The 15,624-nt window shown below is 44.4% G+C and overlaps 1 long non-coding RNA gene across 1 annotated transcript; it reads right to left on the minus strand.

The window, feature by feature from the left end:
* Window positions 1–5,348: 5,348 nt before the first annotated feature.
* LOC106732949 (uncharacterized) lies at window positions 5,349–12,877 on the minus strand. The gene is made up of 4 exons (XR_001369187.3): window positions 12,809–12,877; window positions 9,155–9,248; window positions 6,649–6,772; window positions 5,349–5,527 (listed from the first exon to the last, which is right to left on the minus strand). It is a non-coding gene; the product is annotated as an uncharacterized LOC106732949 (long non-coding RNA).
* Window positions 12,878–15,624: the final 2,747 nt, after the last annotated feature.

Consider the following 15,624-nt stretch of genomic DNA (forward strand, 5'->3'; position numbering starts at 1 on the left):
CTTGGCAAAGCTCCTGTGAGCCAATCAGGAACTGACCCTTTCTTCTCGGAAAGTTTTGAACTGTCCTACCACAGTCTGGAGGCTGGAATTCTTGCAACTCTGTCTCTGCGAAATCCATGGTCTTTGTGCAAAACATCTTGTGCCATCCCAGATTGTATAAGACAAATTAGGCCACTGAATCTTATGCAAAATATCTTGGGAAATATAACGGACACCTGCTCTACTCAGAAACTTACTAATGCAGGACACTTCCCATAGGCCACCCTGCAGTGACTGATGTCCTTGGCTAACTTGACACAACTCTGTGTCCTTCCCCAAGTGGCCATTGAGAGAGGCCAGCAGAAATATCTATTCTGAAGGCAGAAGAGATTCTTTGTGTAATGTCCTTTTCCAATCCCTGGTGATTCTGTTTTTGATAGATTACAATGCTGCAACATAAAGTCATTTGTCTCTTTTGCTGGCCACAAATCAATATCTAAACAAACTAACGCTCTGTACCTATTTAACCTTTACGTTTTATTTGTAATACAATAGGGTTGCCTCATATGCTTTCAAATAGTAATGACTAATGCTATTCATTGTTGCTAATACTAATGTCAAAGTTAATCAGGCCTTGTGTTTTTTAGGTCTTCATATATATTTGAGAAAGGCAATGATGACTGTACAAACATTCGATGTATTAATAATAACGTCACTTACATCCAGGCATAGCCCATAACATTTGGAATCATTTCAGCCTATGTTCTTAAAACATATCCAGTATCCCATGCAGCATCTGTGGTTCACCGAGGAGTTAGATTGAGTAACGGCAACAGTTGCTAGTGAAGCAAACCACAAATTCTTACTAAGTTTTGAAGCAACTTCAGCTTTTAACTGTTACTTCTCTATCATTTATTTTATGTCTAGATGTTCATAATAGACATACAGTCGATCAGCTTTTACTTGATCTGGCACTATAACCTTTTCTTTTAGAAACTTTATCACATTAACATTTATCTTGTTCATTTGGCAACAGAGCACAACAACCTGAGGATGCTTCATTGCAAAGGTGATCTCGTGAAAAGGAGTGCTATAAGCATTTTAGACAATTTAAATATAAATCTGCATGTGTGTCCCTGTAACTAATCATTAACAAAGGTATATGGGGGCATTTTTCATGGAATCGTAGAATCACAGGGTTAGAAGAGACCTCAGGAGGTCATCAAGTCCAACCCCCTGCCCAAAGCAGGACCAATCCCAGCTAAATCATCCCAGCCAGGACTTTGTCAAGCTGGGACTTTAAAACCTCTAGGGGAACAGAGATTCCACTACCCTCCTAGGTAACCCATTCCAGTGCTTCACCACTGGATAAAGGAGGCGATACCTTCAGTTCTCATGTTCTGAAAACAATGAAAAATGAAAATCTCTAAACTGAATTCCACTGAAATCTTATAAGGCCTTTATGACATCCTGGTCATCTTTTGGACAGCCATTTCCAAAGACAAATGTAACCATCTTTCTAATTATCAAATGACATGCTGAGCATGAACAAGTACGAGTACAGAGGGTACAGCTGTTTTTTTCTTATACTCCAATAACTAAGAATATAAGAATGGCTATACTGGGTCAGACCAAAGGTCCATCTAGCCCAGTATCCTGCCTGCTCTCAGTGGCCAATACCAGATGCCACAGAGAGAGGGAACACAACAGGTAATCCTCATGTGATCCCTCCCCTGTCACCCACTTCCAGAGAAACAGAGGCTAGGGACACCATTCCTACTCATCCCAGCTAATAGCCATTGATGGACCTAACCTCCATTAATCTATCTAGCTCTTTTTTAATCCTATTAAAGTTCTAGCCTTCACCATATCCTCTGGCAAGGAGTTCCACAGGTTGACTGTGTGCTGGGTGAAGAAAAACGTTTTTGTTTGTTTTAAACCTGCTGCCTATTAATTTCATTTGGTGACCCCTAATGATAATTAGAAAGTATTGCTATCAATATTATTTGTGATGAATTGAACAATTGCATCACTTTGTTGTATGGTGGCTAACAAAAAATCAGAATCATACAATAATCCTCCAGATTGTATTTTGGTTAAGGAACAGACATCCAAAGAATCACAAGGAACCTAATTTATGGAACGGGTAAATTAATATTAATTACAAAACATCTGGCTGCACACTCCTCATCACCAGCAACCACTCCACTGCACACTGGAATCCCTGTAGATTATCATCAAACAACTATAAGCTGTACTCGTTCAGGATCCCATCCTGAAAGAAATCCTTTCTGAAAATCCATATCTGACCTTCAAACACCCAACAACCTTTTCAATCTCATCATTGGGAGAAAGCTTCCCACAGACCTGAACACCCCAACTCAGAGGCACCACACCCTGACAGGACAATGGATGCAAATCTGCAGACATGTCCACTGCTACAGTGATTGACACCCCTCACAACACACCTTTCAAGCTCTATTGGATTGTACACATGCCCATCACAACATGTGGTACATGTGCAATATCAGCCCATATGATAAAAGTTATGTGAGTGAAACCATTCACTATCCTCTTGAATGAACTCACACAGGTAAAAGAGAAAAATACCCTCTCACTTATAGATGAACAAGTTCCATAAAGCAATCTCTCTATCTCTATAAATCCTATCAATCCCAGACTGCAAAGGAAACCTGCACAATATTTTCAAAGATGAACCTGGGACCTTAAATTCTTGACTTTCCTCAACACTAAACATCCTGGATTAAACGAAGACACCAGATTTATAGCTTACTACAATGGTCTGTAACCACCTAACCTCCTCCTTTTGCCCTATGACTGCAGAGATATTAACTGGTCACTACTTTGAATGATCCCTTTGATGGGATGGTCCAACCTCACTGTACCCCAGAAAAACTATAAAGAGGTCCTCCAAGCAGGCAAGAGTGGCAGCAGAGGAATCAGCCAATCAGAGGCCAGGGAGGCCTACAAAGGGAGCTGCAAAACAGAGCAGCAGTCAGTGCCAAGCAGGGCTCAAGGAGCGCAGACTGGGAGGCTGGCTATAGAAGTTGCCTCCAGGTGGGGGAAGAGGCACCACTCTCTTGGATTGAGGAAAGAGACTGAGGAGCAACCAGCTCCGTAAGGGAGCTTCAGACTGATGGACCTTACAAGCTTATGTGGAAAACCCTGAGATAAGAGCAAGGAAGCTGTCTCCCTGGAGGCATCATTTGCTCCCGAGTGGGAAAACAAACTGAGAAATAGACTTGGAGACACCAGCAGAGAGCACCAGGATAGGCCTCCGCTAGGCGTATGGTTTGTTTTACACACAGAAATGTCCCTCAATCAAAGGGCTGAGTACCCAAAAAGGCTGTTAAAGAGACCGTGCAGGCACACACACTTGGCCAGATAGAGCACTCATGGGAGGAAAGTGCCATTCTGTTACAATCCCTTAGAACATGTGCTAACTACTTATTCTAAACAACCAGTTCCACCTTCCCTTTAGCTGTGGAGCTCTGAGCACATTTCCCAGACTGGAAGAAAAGCACTGTGTAGCTTGAAGGCATGTCTTTCTCACCTACAGACGTTGATCCACCACAAGATAATCTCCTACTCATCTTGTCTTTCTGCTACTTGCCTGATAAGCCAGGGCAGCAGATGGTGCTCTTGTTTAGAAACATTTGACTCAACCCTTAAAATGTTAAAACCCGTATGTTGAAGTAAGGAAAAATAATTCCAAAGTATCTTAAAATGGAGCTTCTGGATCTCAACTACAAGATGACATGGGTGAGTGAGATTCTGTGGCTTGCACTGTGCAGGGGGTCAGACTAGATGATCATAATTCTGACCTTAAAGTCTATGAGTCTATGACAGTAACATGAGAAAAATACTCTAACCTTCTGTCTTGAAATAGAAATTCTACTGGCTCACAGCACTGCCTGTTGGATTATAGTATCAGAGGGGTAGCCATGTTAGTCTGAATCTGCAAAAGCAGCAAGGAGTCCTGTGGCACCTTATAGACTAACTGAAGTGTAGGAGCATAAGCTTTCGTGGGCAAAGACCCACATGCATCTGACAAAGTGGGTCTTTGCCCACGAAAGCTTATGCTCCTACACTTCAGTTAGTCTATAAGGTGCCACAGGACTCCTCGCCACTGTTGGATTATAGTCATAGTACAACAAGCACAATGTGACAGATACATACCCTGCATACTTTATGAAATGGAGTTCTGGACATAAGTATCCCTAACTCAAAGGTGCTTTGAGCAAATGACTTCATGTAACCCATCAATCTTCTTGTCATGATCCACTGGATCCGCTTATCTTATTTTGGTGTATGTATCACTCTTATGTGTAAAATTAGACATATGGGGCTGCCTCTAGATTGGCATGATTTTCCGGAAATGCTTTTAACGGAAAAGTTTTCCGTTAAAAGCATTTTCGGAACAGAGCATCTAGATTGGCATGGACGCTTTTCCGCAAAAGCACTTTTTGCGGAAAAGCGTCTGTGCCAATCTAGACGCGCTTTTCTGCAAAAAAGCCCTGATTGACATTTTTGCGATCGGGGCTTTTTTGCAGAAAACAAATCTGAGCTGTCTACACTGGCCCTTTTGCGCAAAAGCTTTGCGCAAAAGGAACTTTTGCCCGAACGGGAGCAGCATAGTATTTCCGCAAGAAGCACTGATTTCTTACAGTAGGAAGTCAGTGCTTTGTGGAAATTCAAGTGGCCAGTGTAGACAGTTGGCAAGTTTTTCCAGAAAAGTGGCTGATTTTCCGGAAAAACTGGCCAGTCTAGGCACAGCCATGGAGTAGGGAATACTTAATGTTTTTTAAATGTGTAACTGGAAAGACATCAAGGAAGGCCTAAGTATCTGGGCAATCCTATGCAAATAGCCTTTTGTCCGTCAGTCTTAACAGTGCTTGGTGGGGAGTGGCCAGGTGACTCCCCATGCAATAAGGGAACGCTTTAAAAAGAATAGGAACGTAGGAATCTTTTGTATTTGGGCTGGCTGCATGCACACACCCAAGGAGGGTAAACTGGAGACCCCTACCGGAAATGGAAATTTCCCTGTTTTTGAAGATGAAGCTGGAACAGGAACAGTGTTTGGGTGAGTTTATAAGAAGTTTGTGCAGAGGATTTTAGTGTAGAATTAGCTAAGCATTGCCTGTTACTTTTGAGTTTGTAATCTACTTTGCTCTGCGTGTTCTCACTTAAAGCCTGCGGCTTGTACTTATTATGGACAATCATGTGTTTGGTTCGGATCTCACTTTACACCAGTTTCATGACAGAGTTCTAACGGAGAAGAACGCTAGAAACAGCCCAATTGTCTCCCACCAATGCACACACACATCAGCGATATTATCTCGAGCCAGCTTGCTTTTATTAAAAGGAAAGGGAGAAATCCTCTATGAGGGATACAAGGGCTGCCTTCTTGAATTTCTCTAGCTCACAAAGTTCTTCCCAGTCCAAATGAACAGCACTTTAGGATTCCATTGAAGCAGAGTCAGATGATTTTAGAAGCAAGTGGCTGGATAATCAGTCAGGGTATCGTCTGTACATAGAAAATTGAATGAGATTTTTTTTAAGTTTCTCATAAAACACACAACACACCCTAGTTCAAATCAAAAGACAGAGGAGGACTTCCCAAGTCACTTCATGGCAAAAGAAAGGGTTCCATAAACTGCAGCACAAGGAATTCTTTTTTCCCTACTGCAACATTCTGTTAGTTTGAATGGGGATAGTCATATGAATCTAAGCCAGTCGCTAAAAAATTACAGTGCTGGAGGCACCCTGTCTGTCTCCCACCCCCAGGTGCTGAAGCTCCTCCTTGCAATTCATACGGGGGCATTGCTGGATGCTCCTCTTCATCAGGGAGCGAGAGGAAAGTGCTGAGTTTGTTGCATTCCTCACTCTGGCTGGGGGTACAGGATGCAAGTGAACCTGGACCTGCCCCAGCCGGGGGACATGCACACCTCTCCTGGCTATGCCTGCTGCAGCTTCTGCAGCCATGGAGAGGTGCTTCTCACCTGGCCTCACGGTGGTAGGGTTGAGAGAGGGCTGGGGTTGCCCTCTCTCGCTGGGATAGCCTGCAGATGGAACCCCTCATTCCCAGCACCACCCCAGAGCAATGGTTTAAACTGGGGGAAACAAAACTTAATTGAGTTAGGGCCCCAGTCAATGCGGGGTAAATCTTCTGTTACTTTCACTTCTCCTGCAGATGGATAGATTTCACACAGTCCCTGCCTTCTCTCCTCCAGACATTTGTTTTTCCTGCTTGATTTCCCGACCTTAATATATAAAAGCAATGCAGACATTGGAATGTTTGAGCCCCAGCCTCTGGCCAGAGACAAATCTTTGGCAGGATACAGTGGCAATAAAAGCTCCATAAAGAGATTGGTGGGGATTGCCCAAAACCTGAGCAGCACACCAGTGCCATAATAGCGCGGTGCTGTCCCGGTTGCCAGCGCTGGAGCTGGGGAGGGGCTCGAGATGCTGCTGGAAGATGTCAGGTTTAAGGGGCAGTAGAAAAGGATTTAAGGCTCATTTTCCCCCTGCCTCTAGGCTGGGCTAATGGGCATTGAGCCTCCAAGAGCCTTGTGCAATAGTAAGAAGGAGAGGAACAGGCATTTCTGTCCACACTGCAGTGTCTGCCTTGTGGAATGCTGAACTTACCTGTAACAACACACACCCCCTCCAAGACAATTCTCCCCCATCCAAGTACCAGTAGGGCATCTTCTACGGTAACAGACACCCCCCGGGAAAGTACAGCTCCTGATCCTCTGAGCCTGGGAGACTGCTGCACAGAATCAAATAGTCTAAAGATCAGAATGAAGAGCAGGCCAAAGACTTTGACAATGACAAGCATTTCCCATTCCTATACCTCTCTGGCCAAGTCATCCCAAATAACTTGAAGTACGAAATTGTATGACAGCTTTAGTGTTATTTAAGCAGCTACTGTTCTGGGCACATTCAGCCTCTATGAAGAGACTGAAAGGAGTTAATTAAACTTGAGCAATGGTCTCAAGTTACGGTGGAAGAGCTCTAGGTTGGATATTAGGAAAAATTATTTCACTTGGAGGGTGGTGAAGCACTGGAATGGGTTCCCTAGGGAGGTGGTGGAATCTCCATCCCTAGATGTTTTTAAGTCTCGGCTTTACAAAGCCCTGGCTGGGTTGATTTAGTTGGGATTGGTCCTGCCTAGAGCAGGGGGCTGGACTTGATGACCTCCTGAGGTCTCTTCCAGCTCTATGATTCTATGATAAATACGTTAATTAAATGTGGCTCTCTGGTTGCAGCATTAAGAACCATAGCTCTGAGCATGGTGCCCTTTGCTGCCAATGCCTTGATGCTCTACAAAGCAAGTATCTGCCTACGCCTCCAGCTTCTGTTTGACTCCCCTTGATAGCGAGGTGCCAGAAAGGATCATCAGGTTGCATTGGCTCAGCTCTGAGTTGGATCGCTACGACTTTCTGAAACACGGACGCTTGAAAAAGTCCCTTCTGGTTTGAATTCCTGTCTGTCTGGGAGATGCTGGGTAGATTTTTTTTTCCTGAAGATTCCCTGGGGAATGCTATCTTCATGACCAATTGGCAGGCTTGCCTTAGGGCACGGTGAGCAAGGCCGTTGCCTTTGGCCCCACACCTTCAGGGCCCTGCACTGCCCAGCACCCGCCTGCTTGGCCACTCACTCACAGCCAACCACCTTGGGCCCCCCAAACTCTTTAGCTGGGCCTGACAGGCTTTGGTTCAAACCTGAAGGGCTTTCTATTTCAAACATGAAGTCCTAATGTGCCCAGACAAAGCTTATAGAATATTTAGGTTAGAACATTTTTAACTGTCGCAAGCAAGGCAACTTAAATATCAATACTGTTATACTCTGCCCTCAGATACTATCATTTCTAGGACAACACTAAGCATGTAATAGTGACCGGTCCTGAGATGCAGCAGGGTTAAGACATAAATGAGGAGCTGCCATTTAAGAGACCCAAGTTGTGTTACCAGCTGTGAAACCTCTCAGTGGGACACTGTCAGCCGACGGTCAGGGCAGTGAGTCCCTTATGACCGGCTGAAGTTCTTTTAAATTGTGCTTGGTTCTGTTACAGCAACTGAAGGAGTCAGGTTAAAGCTTAAACAGTTACTATTTTATTGTTACAGGGTAAACTTAGTTGATAAATGCTACTGCTGTGTTACAGATAACACAGACACTACAAAGGACAGGACAGAAATTACACTAAGAAGTCACTTACAGGTACCATGAAACCCTTTTGGTTCTCTGAGCTCTTATTAAACGCATGCAAAATAGACACATAGCAGGTATATTCTCACCCCTGCGTTCCAGACTTGGCGTGGCCAGCGTCTTTCTCTCAATCCCTCGGGAAGAAGTAGGGCGAGGTTGGGCGTCCCAAAGACTTCAGGAGACAATCAATACCTGCCAGCAGGTATAGATGATTGGAGCTCAAATGGGGTGGGCTGCTGAACCTCTTTTATACCCCTTGGGTCATGTAGGCTTCTTCCTGGGCTCAAGTGGCCAATTAGGAAAAATGGCTTTGAATGCCAAAGTTTCCCACGAAGGGTGCAAAGCATAATTTACACCTGGGAAAATGCAGACAATGGGCACCTCTGGTATGTGATGGGCGAAGATTCCTCTCCTGGGACAGTGCAGGCGTGTCAATTACTGGTACTAGCCATCAGGGCGACGGGAGGCCCCGGGTCATCAGCTAGCCCATTTACTGTCTGGTTTCTGTTTATGGTAGAGTCAGGGACAGGCAGCACACCTGCGTTCCCAGGGCATCAAAGGCTGACTGCCTTTCTCTTGCTCTCGGGGGGGTGGGGGGGAACAAGATGGGGTTCGTGTCTGGCTACAGACACAGGGCCTGACTTTCTAACACAGGTTATGAAAGACACAGAATTATTAACCATCGCCAGCAGCAGCAGTTATGTTTTAAGTCATGGTCGGCTGGCTCCCTGCTATAGGCACTGGTCTCTTGAGGATTTTTCTTGGGGCAGCAAACATGCATCCCTGACTTCCAGACAGTTCCTCTGGCAATTTGGATGTAAAGTTTGCAAACTGCGGAAGTGCTAGAGCTCCTAAGGATAAAAGTCAGTAAAAATAGGAATGTAAGGCAATCTAACTGGAGGGTCCCAAATGCCCCTCTATAGTATCCCTTTTTACATCTTACCTGCTGGGCCCTGAAGCACCAGAAAGACAACAGCAAAGAACAGGTAAAGGATCTTCATGACTGAAGTTCAGCTGGGGAACTCAGTGCCACTGGTCTGAAAAGAACAGCAAGGCAAAGGGGACATAGTGAGGTCCAATTTTTAAAGCACATAGCGAGATATGATGAGATCTAGAAATATTATTTTAATCCAAAGAATATTTGTGTTCCATAATGTTTTAATAATTATTGTTATCAATAGAGCTGCATAGAAACATGAGAAGGATTTCAGAGACATACCCTTCTGTGAGGCAAAATAGATAGTACAAACTTATATTTTGTAACTAATTTTCATTTTCCAGTGACTTAAAATATATAATTGTGCTGTAATTCTCATCTGTAGCTTGGCTAAGGAAAAAAAGAAATTACCATGAGAAATCTAATTTATTAGCCAGAATAGGATTGAAAGCAATAACAAAAAAGTTACAAAAAGAAAAAGAAAGATGGCTGGATATTTGTGCTTATATTATTTATAACAATGAATTAATTCATGATGTGATGTTACAGTTTACCAGGAAATGATACACCCCATCAATTCATGCATGGCCTTATCACAATCATGTTACATAAGGTGACTTTATTCTCAATTTGTACTATGCAGGCACAGTGATTTGCTACTAGTATGGGACTAGGAATCATTTAGTGAAGCTTCTTATCCATTTCTAATCAAATGTTTCCTCCATGGAATGAAAGGGAGGAATTGTGGCAGTTCTACAAACAGCTCGAAAGTTACAATTTAGAAAATCAGTCAAATTACTTAAGCACTAAGAATAAAATCCAATTCTTTATCAGATATTAAAAACCAAACCCCATTATATACCCATAATGTAGATATTTAAACTATGAATTTATTTGGAATATTACCAGTATCCTATGGTCTTAGATTACTTTATTTAAATATTCAAGATTAACTAAATAGTCCAATTGTGTGATCAATCTTTAGTGAACCAGCCAATTAAAAGTGCCTTCCTCCATTTGTGAAAGAAGCTGTCGGTTTCTCTGAAACACAAATTCTGTATGATTTCTAGGCTAAAACTCTGAAACAGGATGGTTCTCTGCTATCTTCTATTGAGGAGAAATTTCCTGTTCCGAATACTTCAACATTCCTAATGATGTAGCGAGCAACCGGAATTTTTAAACAGATGTTTCTTCAGGGACCAGCACCGATCCTTGAAATTTCCCTGGCACAGCTTAGGGATAAAAGCAAGCCCTGGTATCAAAAAGATTGAGAAACACTTTTCCAAACAACTACGATTCAATTTCTGTGACAGCACAGACCACCTTGGGGGACATCTATCAGGGATGGTCTAGACCAGTGGTCCCCAACCTTTTCAGGTTGGCGGGCGCCAGGGGGCGTGGCTGTTCGCCCTCCGGGCGCCTGGGGGCTGGGACACTTGCCCGCCCGGGGGCGGGGCCCCCCCAGCCGCATGCCCGGGGGCGGGGCCCCCTCCATAGCCGCGCGCCCGGGGAAGGCGCCCCCTGGCAAGCGCCGCACGCCCGGCGGCCCCCCCCCGTAAGCGCCGCGTGCCCAGCGGCCCCCCCCCCCCCGTAAGCGCTGCGGGGCCGGGGCACGCGCGGCGCCAGAGCCGGCAAGGGCACGCGCGGTGCTCCCGGGGCCGGGACCGTCCATGCGCCCGGGGCTGGCACCTGCCAGCCCAGATTGCTCCGCGGGCGCATGTAAAGAGCCCGGCGGGCTCCATGGCGCCCGCGGGCACCGGGTTGGGGACCACGGGTCTAGACTCTAGACCAATGGTCCCGAATGCCGTGCCCGCAGGCGCCATGACACTCTCTGGGACATTTATGTGCACCCGCCGAGTGACCAGGGCCGACCCAAGCCATTCTTGCGCCCCGGGCCCCAGGCGCACAGTACATGCGCGGCCCCACCCCCAGGCACCCAGCAGCCCCAAAAAGTTGGGGACCACTGGTCTAGACAGTACTGGGTCCTGCCGTGAAGACAGGGGACTGGACTCGATGACCTCTCATGGTCCCCTCCAGTTCTAGTGTTCTAGGATTCTATGACATTCAAAACTTTTCAGGTAACCAGGAATTTGGACAAGCAGAACTGTTAGAGAATTTAGTGCTGGAAGCAAGAGGGAGTCAGACAGGGTGCGGCCAAACTGCTTCCCTGTGTGCTGAAGTGATGTGTTTCATGAAGAGATTCCAAAGGGAGGCAGAGAAGAGGGCAGAGGAGAGAAAAGAAGAAGGAAAGACTCGGGGGAGGGAGGAGACACAGGAGAAAGAAGCATTCCTGGTGCTGCTATACCATAACTGCTAGCCCTGGATTAGTGAGCGATCCCTACCCTTAACTATGTGTACTTGTCCTTGTGGCTTTGAGTGCCACTATGTCCTGGTTTGATGAGATAACATGATCTTGGTAACTAATTGACCGTTCATTATCAGTGGGAAATAGGTCAATGGAGGGATGATAGGAGTTACTATAGAGAACTTTCTGGGTCTCTGGCTGGTGAGTCTTGCCCACATGCTCAGGGTTTAGCTGATCGCCATATTTGGGGTCAGGAAGGAATTTTCCTCCAGGGTAGATTGGCAGAGGCCCTGGAGGTTTTTCGCCTTCCTCTGTAGCATGGTGTACAAATCACAGCTGGAGGATTCTCTGCATCTTGGAGTCTTCAAAGTATTTGAAGGCTTCAATATCTGAGATATAGGTGAGAGGATTATTCTAGGAGGGGCTGGGTGAGATTCTGTGGCCTGCACTGTGCAGGGGGTCAGACTAGATGATCATAATGGTCCCTTCTGACCTTAAAGTCTATGAGTCTATGAGTCTCTAGAAGCAGGAAGGTAGCGCCAGTCTTCTGTGGCTACTCTGCCATTCCCTTCCTCTTCATATAAAGCAATTAAGAAATTCTAGAGAGGAGAATGAAGGTGGTTAGATGATTGTGTTTGTTCTTTCTTCCCTGTTTATCTCTCTCTCCCCAACTTTTCTCTCCTTCCCACCTTCTCCCTCATTCTTCCTCTCCCTCTTTTCTCAATGTCCTGATCCCAAACTCCACCCAAATCACGGATCCAACAGCCCTAAGTCTAGTCACTTTTGAGGTGATTAACCTTGTATTGGGTTGCCAAATGGTTTCAACAAAAATGCCAGACACACTTGACATTACATCACAATCTCCATGACATCTTATTTAGACAATACCAGGCATTTATATTTTCTCAATTTGTTTCCCTAACAGAAAGCTCAAATAGCGGACTCTCTGGTTCAAAACCAGACACCTGGAAACCCTATTAACATACAACTGCAAGGGAGACAGGCAAGGCATACAGCTAATTAGGATTTCTGGATAAAGTGAACTTGAGTAATTGGAATGATCTTACAGATCATTTTAACTTCAGTTAAATAACCAAGTTTTCATTAGGGTAAACAAAATGCATGGAACTGTGACACCTATCCATTAAAACTGGCAGGCGGGGCTGTTCTCCGGGTCTGCATGACCCTGAGTGGTCTCTTTAGATATCTACAAAGTTAATTGAGGTAGGTCAGTCACTCACAAGGTTGACACAGTTGTCTTCATCTCCTTCTGGATCTCAACGCCATTTCCCTAGTTCTGACTTTAAATAAAAGGGTTAATAGGGTGAGTAAAAAGTAGTGATTATAGTTATTACCTAGAGGAGATGCTCTCAGTAGCCAAGTGGAGTCACTCCTACTGGTCTGTCTCTCTCATCCAGTTATCTGAGCTTCATACTGATGGTTTGACCCACCTGCCTGTTTTATACAGTTGCTGAAGGCTTGGTTTCTTCTTGGTTACGTGGTTGTGTGGACCAATCAGAAAGTGACTCTCGCATCTCAGAAAGATATGGACCACAATTTGGATGTTGGAAAGCTTCCAGCCCTGTCTCTGCAAAATCCATGGGGCAACACCTCTTGTTCCACCCCAGATTGTGTAAAACATATTAGGCCACAGGCGTTTGAGCAAAGCCTCTTAGGACATTGTTGTGTGGTTCGGTTTTTAGATCCAAGGGAAACGAGAACACTCCAGAGAGACTTAACCATTCTCCTATTTATTGCAAGCTTTAAACAGTTAACATAGTTATTTAAGTTTTACAAGCCTTACAATCACTATACAATTTAAAATATTTCAGGTTTAAAATCTAAAGCAATTAATACAGCACACAGCAAGTAATAGAAGACTATTGTAATACAATAATTAAGCCTAGTTCACTTACACTTCACCCATATGCTACCTACAGTACCAGCCAGGAAGTCATGATTCCCTTGTTTCTCACGCATCGGAATGCCAGGCACTGGGCTTGCCAGGGTGAAGGGGTCCATTCCTTCCTGTTCCATCGAAAGCAGGACCTGTGGATCAATCTGCTTATTCCCTCCCACTGATGGTTCTTACTTAACCCAATGTATAGCAAAGGGAGACTTGGTCATTCTAGTAATATCTACCAATCAACTACAGTTTAAGTAAGATACCTATTATGCCAATATCTAGGATACATTTTCCTATACCAAAATATTGCAAAAGTGCTTAATTAATAGTTTTTCTGGCTGACTCTTGAATTTTTCTCATCAAAAAATGGGATGTCCTAGTACCAGGTTGTTTCTGGTCTTTTTGGCCTGGTCTCGCTGTCCGATACAAGTTATGCATAATTGGGCAAGCACTCCTGACTTCCCCCCACACTTTCTGGTCTGGCCTGCGTGTGAGCATACGTGCATGCCCAAGCTTGAGTCAGATCTAGGGTGGTGTGTTAAAGATCCATACTTCGGACAAGGCCAGGGCGAGGCTTAACACTGCAGACGTTGTCCTGGTCACGGCTGTTCTTGTGCAAGAAGCTGCCAGTGTAGACATAGCCTAACTCTTTTAACTGCTTAGGAGTAGCCTTTTTAAAGCCCTGGCTTTCCTTAATAGCCCTGCCCCATGGTTAAGAGTTGATGGGTGCTAAAGAGATTAGGAATCAAAGTCTCATTAACAAGCTTTCAGCTTTGGTTAGCCTGTTACTAGCCACAACACACAGTCCTCCACACACACAGACCACACAGTATCTTTCAGTCAAGCAGCAATCACATTACAAACATGCCCTATGGACGACTTACCCCAAGGGTCACGCCCCTCCTATATCTGGAAAACTGCCTCACAAAACTCCCCTGCTAGCTGCTCCAGTTCGTAAAATATCTAGCCACCTTCCTTTTTGCATTATGTAATTTCTTAATTGTTTCCCATTTTATTTTGTCTAATAAAATATGTGAATGTGCAATAATTCTGCATTCTATATTTCGGCTTTTAAAAAAAGAGATTACAGCAGGAGATCTAATTTAAGACACTGAAAAATTAAACATTAGAATTCATTACAGGGTGCTTGCTTGTAAAATATGTTTTGCCTCCCAATTGTTATTCTTTGGAATCCTCCTTGTCTTTTTATGCAGCTGTGTAGGTAACAATCATTATTATTAAGCGATTACAGAACAGAGTCATATGGATTAAAATAATGTCTAGAGTTCATTAATTCTTCATAGCCACTAAATATAGGGAATGTCAAGCCATTTCAGGGCTGAGGAGTCCCTGAAGCAACTCAGTACTGACTCTTAGCCTGGAATTTCCCCTTTTGGAAGCCCAAGGGCAATAATTATGTTCATTTCGACAATATCAATTTCAAAACTGTTACGTGGGCTTTTTAATGTTTAAACATCAGTCTTCGTATGGACAATTAGTGTGGCCAAACCTCATTTGCATACCTAATGAGCCACCATTTTTGCAGAAGAGGATCTTGCGCTAGAAGGAGCTGTCTACACTGTCCCTTCATGCGCAAGAAAAACCCTCTTGCGCAATGCCGCTACGCTGATTATTTTCAGGAATAACGGCATTGTGCAAGAGGGTTTTTCTTGCACAAGAAAGAGCAGTGTAGGCAGCTCCTTCTAGCGCAAGAGCCTCTTCTGCAAAAATGGTGGCTCATTAGGTATGCAAATGAGGCTTGGCAATATTCCACGCTTAGCTTTATTTGCATACTTCTGGCACAACCACCCACCAGTGTAGACATAGCCTCTAGTAGGTGAATCATGCTCTTCTGAGGTATAGTCTTTTTGTAAGCACTTATATGTATCTAGCTAGATACATATGACTATTCTCCTTACAACACGAAGGCAAATGAGGCTTGGCAATATTCCACGCTTAGCCTCATTTGCATATTTCTGGCATAAGAACCCACCAGTGTAAACATAGCCTAACAGAACATGGCAGTAGGGAAAATAAATTCCTTATGGTAAAGTAATCCAGGAACCTCTTTGCCCCCTGGAGAGCGACAGGGGACTCCTCCTGTGCCTTTTGATTTGAAATCAAACATATTATCCTTGCTCTATGGGGAAATGTAAACCAATCAGATTCCCTTTCCCATGAACAGTAGGCACTGTGACTAACTCTCCAGGCATCTGGCAGACAGCCATTTACTTTTAAAATTATTAGATACTGCTTCAATGGAAT

This window comes from Pelodiscus sinensis, chromosome 3, assembly GCF_049634645.1.
Source record: "Pelodiscus sinensis isolate JC-2024 chromosome 3, ASM4963464v1, whole genome shotgun sequence".
Lineage (NCBI taxonomy): Eukaryota > Metazoa > Chordata > Testudines > Trionychidae > Pelodiscus > Pelodiscus sinensis.